This window comes from Lampetra fluviatilis, chromosome 32 (assembly GCF_964198595.1).
Source record: "Lampetra fluviatilis chromosome 32, kcLamFluv1.1, whole genome shotgun sequence".
NCBI classification, from domain to species: Eukaryota; Metazoa; Chordata; class Hyperoartia; order Petromyzontiformes; family Petromyzontidae; genus Lampetra; species Lampetra fluviatilis.
Window position 1 is genome coordinate 1134559 of NC_136306.1, and position 6000 is coordinate 1140558.

The window sequence follows — 6000 nt, forward strand, 5'->3', positions numbered from 1 at the left end:
AGGGGTACCCTCATTCTGTTTGTAGAAGGTGCCATTCCAGGTAAAATAGGTGTTGGTGAGGCAATGCCTAACCAGCGCAGGTGCATCAGAATTCAATCCATGTTGGACTAAGTCCTCAATTATTGTTAGGGTGTCCGGTACTGGGACTTTGGTAAACAAAGATACTACATCAAAGCTGACGAGGATGTCATCAGGAGATAGTACCATGTCCTTAACCATAGAGACTAATTGGGTTGAGTTGAGTACTGCCGAAGAGGTCTTGCCTGTGAAAGGGAGCAGAGTATCTGATAGAAAACGGGCTAGTTTGTACGTAGGAGAATCCTTATCGGTCGATTCCATATGACTTGTATTGTCCGTCAATAAATGTCATATCACACAAGCAGGAATCAATTATTATTCCGCCAAAACGCATCAGACCACAGAGAGTCCGCTGCACGTTGGCAACGTGAACTAATGGTTGTAATCGTGAACAAAGAAAATGTAGAGAGTGCAGATTGGATAGACGAAGAAGAGCTTGATCTGAATGGAATATCCATTCCACAGGATGAAGAGATCCATGCTCTCCCTATTTATTCCATGAAGGAGCATTTTGCTTCTCCATGGGAGAATGGATATGCATACATTTTGTATTTTTTTATGATTGTTATTAAACATTTGAGTCTAACGATTCTACCAGGGGTTTTCATTCTGTGGAATGAATATGTGATTCTTAAAATTGTACTCTCCATTTTGCTTCGTTCTACTATAAAGTTTCAAGCATTTTTTATAGTTATAATTACTTTTAATATTTTATAATTATAAAATAATTTCAATAAATATTCTTAACATCTGCAGTTTTAGTTAGACGATGACTATTTTCAAATTAATTTCATGCTAAATTTCAGCTTTCCAACGCCTTTTTAATACATGTTTTCTCCTACAACATCAGAGTACAGCGCCACATTAAATACGCACTACAATGACAGTAGTTTAAAGTGATTTGAAGCATGTTTTATTTTCAAAATGGAAATATGTTTTTTTGGGGGGGGGGGGGCATAGCTTTGTGACGTCATATTTGAGGGGGGGTTGTGACTTTTTGTGATGCCGCGTGACGAGGGGGGGTCAAAAATCGACCAAAATCGCGTGACGCTATTTATGGACGGCCCCTTATCTCCGCTTGTAGACACTGTCATAAAGATAATGTTATCGCCTTGTGTTTACACCTGAATGCCGATGGAACAACACCTTTGTTGTGAGAAATGCCTCCACTCTAAATCATGCCCTTGAACATTCACCCCTCACCGCCACAGTCCCCCACGCCATTTCACACGAGAGTGATCACTGCTGGCCAGCATTAATCACATTCGATCAGACATTTTTCATCACAGAGCACACGTTCGGCAATTAAGAGAACATTTTAACGTTTTTAAGCAACCCGGCGACACGTGGAATGGCGCAAACATGCTCTTTGAGCCGTTAAATCCACGATTGCCACGACACAATTTAAGTTCACATCCATTAATGAGCGCAATTGCATCCACAATGCAGATTATGGCAAGTTGCATTCACATAAACTCGACGTTCATTCATTTCCCAACAAATGTTACCATTTAAAATCGCGCACAGCATCTGAACGCAACTTCCATCTCAAGACACTTTTCAAAAGTCGGGACAACAAGGGTGGGGTGGGAGTGAAGAGGGGGAACGAGGACACGGAGAGTCCCCGTCCCCTCCCGCGCGGACACGCGGATAGGCAGAGAGGGCAAAGGCACGGCCCAGCCCTGGGGCCAATCAGTCCGAGGGGACAGCAATCAGCTACGGGCGGCACCGACGAGCCCCTGGGACAGCCGAGGCGGCACCAGTGAACACCGTGATGTCAACAACAACAACAACAGCAGCTGCCGTAGACCAATAAGTGCCATGCTAGGTGCATTTTGAGGCCATGTGAAGTGTCGAAGGCCCCGCTGGTGGAGGTTACGGAACAGACCCAGGTGCCAATGAGATAAACTAAACCATTTAATGAAACTATTTTTTTTTACCAGGTAAAGCCCACTGAGCTATTTAGCTCTTTTTCAGAAGCCACCTGGCCACAAATGATAGCTCAACGAAGTGGCGTATCATGTGGAAATTTATGCCAGTCATATACTCGAAACGCACGTTGATTCTAAATGATTCTAACTCTGTCAGAACATTTTTTTTCTGCCTGTCCCAAGCTAGGATAAAAGGAGGAGGTTCTAGATAGAAGCTTGTGTTGCCTCCGAAACGTCGTGATTTTTATTGTTTTATTTTTATTAATTTTAATTTCATTTTTTTACCTACGTGACTTTACCGAAAGAACTAAGAGTATAAAAGGAGGAGGGTTGGCGCCTGGTGGCAACCAACCGTAAAACCCTGAAGCCAAAACATGTAAAGTCCTTGCAAACAAGTGGTCCTCAGTCCCCTGCGGCCCTTAGGTGAGCAGAGGGTGTGACGAATCTCGGGATCCAATGATTCTGCTGCTGCAGGGAGTGCAGACCCGGGTGGTGGTAGTCACGTTGCCTGCACATATCAAGATGGAGAAACAAAATGTGAAGAGCAGAAGTATGCTTGAGAGGAATATAAGGTTGGCCACATGGAATATTGGAACAATGACAGGAAAAGGTCAGGAAATATCAGACTGCTTAAGAAGGTGTAAAGTCGACATCGCGTGCATCCAGGAAACAAAATGGAAAGGCAGAAGAGCGAAAGAGATTGGCCGTGGTTCGAAATTGTTATACCATGGAACCACAGCATTGCGAAATGGGGTTGGAGTTGTGCTGAGTGAGAAGATTAAGACTAAGGTGGTGGAAGTCAGAATAGTGCATGACAGATTGATCATAGACGAGTACTGGACAGTGGGGTTGTAAATGTGTGTGCGTATGCCCCGCATATGGGCTGCAGTAGACAAGAGAAGGATGCATTTTGGGAGAGCTTAGACTAGGAGTTTCAGAGCTTACTGGTAGATGAACCAGTGGTGATGGGCGCAGACTTAAATGGAAGAGTAGAAAGAGGTAAGGACGAATATGAAAGCAACCATGGATGATGCAGATATGGCATTAGGAATGGGTGAGGAGAGGACATTCTTCAAATGGCCCAGGCGAATGATCTTGCAGTGGTGAATACCTCCTTCCAGAAGCAGGAGGGACACCTGATGACCTACCAGAGTTGAGAGGTGAGGAGCCACGTCGATTTTAGTTTGGTGAGGAGGAAGCGCCTGAAAGGAGTGGAGAACTGCAAAGTGATCCCTGGAGAGTGTGTGACTGGACAACAACACAGACTACTGGGGGCAGATTGCGTCGTGAAAGGAGTTATGAAGGGAAAGGTGAGACAAAAGAACTGTAGTAGGGTGAATTGGTGGCGACTAAACAATGAGAAAGACAACTTCTGCAGGCAAGCTGTGGAGAACTTAAAACGTGTAAGGCCTAGGATGGGCGTGAATGAAATGTGGGAACAACTGGCGAGTTGAACACTGAGAGCAGCAGGTAGCACAGTGGGAGTGAGCAAAGGAGGACAGATGCAACAGAAAGAAACATGGAAACACTCTCAGCTGAAGACGGTCTCTTGTGTTGCGATCGAAACGTCATGGTGGACCGATCAGCGGAAGCTCCAACTGGGGGTTGCTACTGGGAGACCCCACCCCCCACAACCCCCCTCTGGACTTCATCTTGGAGGCGGACGCCAGTTTTTTGGGGCTGGAACTGCGACATTTCAGTCGGCTGTTTCGAGGTAAGTCAGAAGTACAATGTATAACGACGCGGTGCCCGATCCACAAATACGAAGGAGACATCGCAGCGATGGCACACTACTTTGCTGCTCCTAACGTGGTTATCCTGGCTTGACCACCTGATTTTAAATTATAATTGTTCCTTTGCGTCTAACATCAGCCCATACGAAAGAAGACGAACAAGTGCCTTGTGACGACACCACAGCAGTAGCAATGGCGAACCCGCCATGGATTTCCCCAGATTTCCATTCTCTCATGGAGGAGGCCTGGAGCCTGCTTAAGTTGGGCTGCTCACTTGACCCGCGTGAGGGTGACCCACGTGGCGGTTGGTCGTCGGTTGCCAGGGCCGACTCGCTCAGCCGCGGTTGGCTCGACTCTGGGGGAAGTGGCAGCTTCGACCCCAGAGGCGTTCAGCTCCCCTCCGGGATCACTTCGGACCTTTCGACGTCGACTTGGTCCGCCTTGAGGTTGAGGCTCAGAACAAATTACCTCTCAGTACTCATGAGTCCAAATTTTTTAAATCTCAAAGCAAAGATGTTTCTTGAAACATATATTTAGTCTAAGAACCGTTCCGATACGTTGTTAACATATTAGACAAACGTGGACCACTTCAGACGATCTTGCCTACATGCCCATCTCCAGACGTATATAGAATTGTGGACAAGTATTGAACATTTAAAGCTTTCGTGACTGCAGGGATTCATCTTCTTGGTTCTTTCGGTAAAGTCACGTAGAAGGGAAGTAATAAAATAATAAAAATAAAACATAATAAAACAATTCTCACGACGTTTCGGCCACAACGCAAGCAGCCGTCCTCAGGCGAAGAATGAGAACATTATCAAGCTAGGAGCTTATATAGGTGTAGCGAGGAGGAGCGCCTTAACAAAAGAATGTGCATATGAAGAGGAATTTAGCATACCAATGGGCAATGAGTAGGAGGTGGGCGGAGGGGTTTCAAAGTCCCATTATGCCCATGCATTATGCAGGATCAACAGCACCACGGGGGGGCGCAAGGAACAGCGTTAATAAAGGAAAGGAATGTTAATGATATGTAGCTGCATTTACCAAACAACCACGTAGAAAACCAAAGTAAAAACTACATAAAAAACTAAAATATAAACTGATACTTACTATACTCTACAATAAGCTGAGTTACTAACAACAAATAATAAATTACAATTCTACGTCGTAAGAAGTATATAATATACTTCCATCTAAACTTTATTCTCTTAGCATATACAGTACTATATACTGCCATAGATAAACCCAACATTAAATTATATACTGTATTGCTGTAAACCACCCTATACTTTATACATTTTAATATAACACTATGTATTATTCAACTCACCCTAATGTGTATCGAAATGGTTTATTACGTCCTTCCAATGATTGCTAAGCCTGAATCCATCTTCTCGGTTAAAATTGTCTCTGTGTTTGTATATGTGGATCGCCTCATGAACGAATCTCTCATGATAGCCAGATGGCTTGCAGAGAACCTCCGTCTTGGAGAAGTCAATGTCATGTGAGCCCACTGAGTTGTAACAGTGGTCTGCCACGGCTGAGGTGTTTGTCCTACCGTGTTTTAGATCAGCTTTATGTTCACGAATGCGGTCTGAGACGTGTCGTTTGGTTTCCCCAATGTAACTGCTACCACAGAGGCAACTTAGTTTGTAGACGCCAGGGTACTGTATGTCTGGAATCACATCTTTTACAGACGGTACCAGATCACGGATTTTATGTACTGTGTTGAATCGGACCTGGATCTTGTGTTTAATCAGGATTTTGGAGATCTTTTTTTTTTTCTTTTTCTTTTTTTTTTGTGACCCCAGCAATGTAGGGTAAGGTGATGGTCTTGAAAGGCTCCTCAACAGGATCTTTCTTGATGGTTGGAGTGATGGCTTTGCGGATTGTGTAGTCGGAGTAACCATTAGCCTTAAGAGCTTGGCGTACGTGTTTGAGTTCACTGGAAATGTGTTCATGGTCGGAGATGCATTGGGCTCTATGATATAGAGTCTTGATGAGGGAATTCTTCTGGGATGGATGGTGGTGGGAATCCGGTTTTAGATAAGCATCCGTGTGGGTGGCTTTCCTGTAGACAGAGTGGCTCATTGAACCATCAGGTCTCCTTTTGATTAGGACATCCAAAAAGGGTAGCTTGCCATCATTTTCGACTTCCATGGTGAATCTGATGGCTGGGTGTATGGAATTGATGTGGCCGAGAAATTGGTCTAGAGCAGGCCGGCCATGTGGCCAGATGACAAAAGTATCGTCTACGT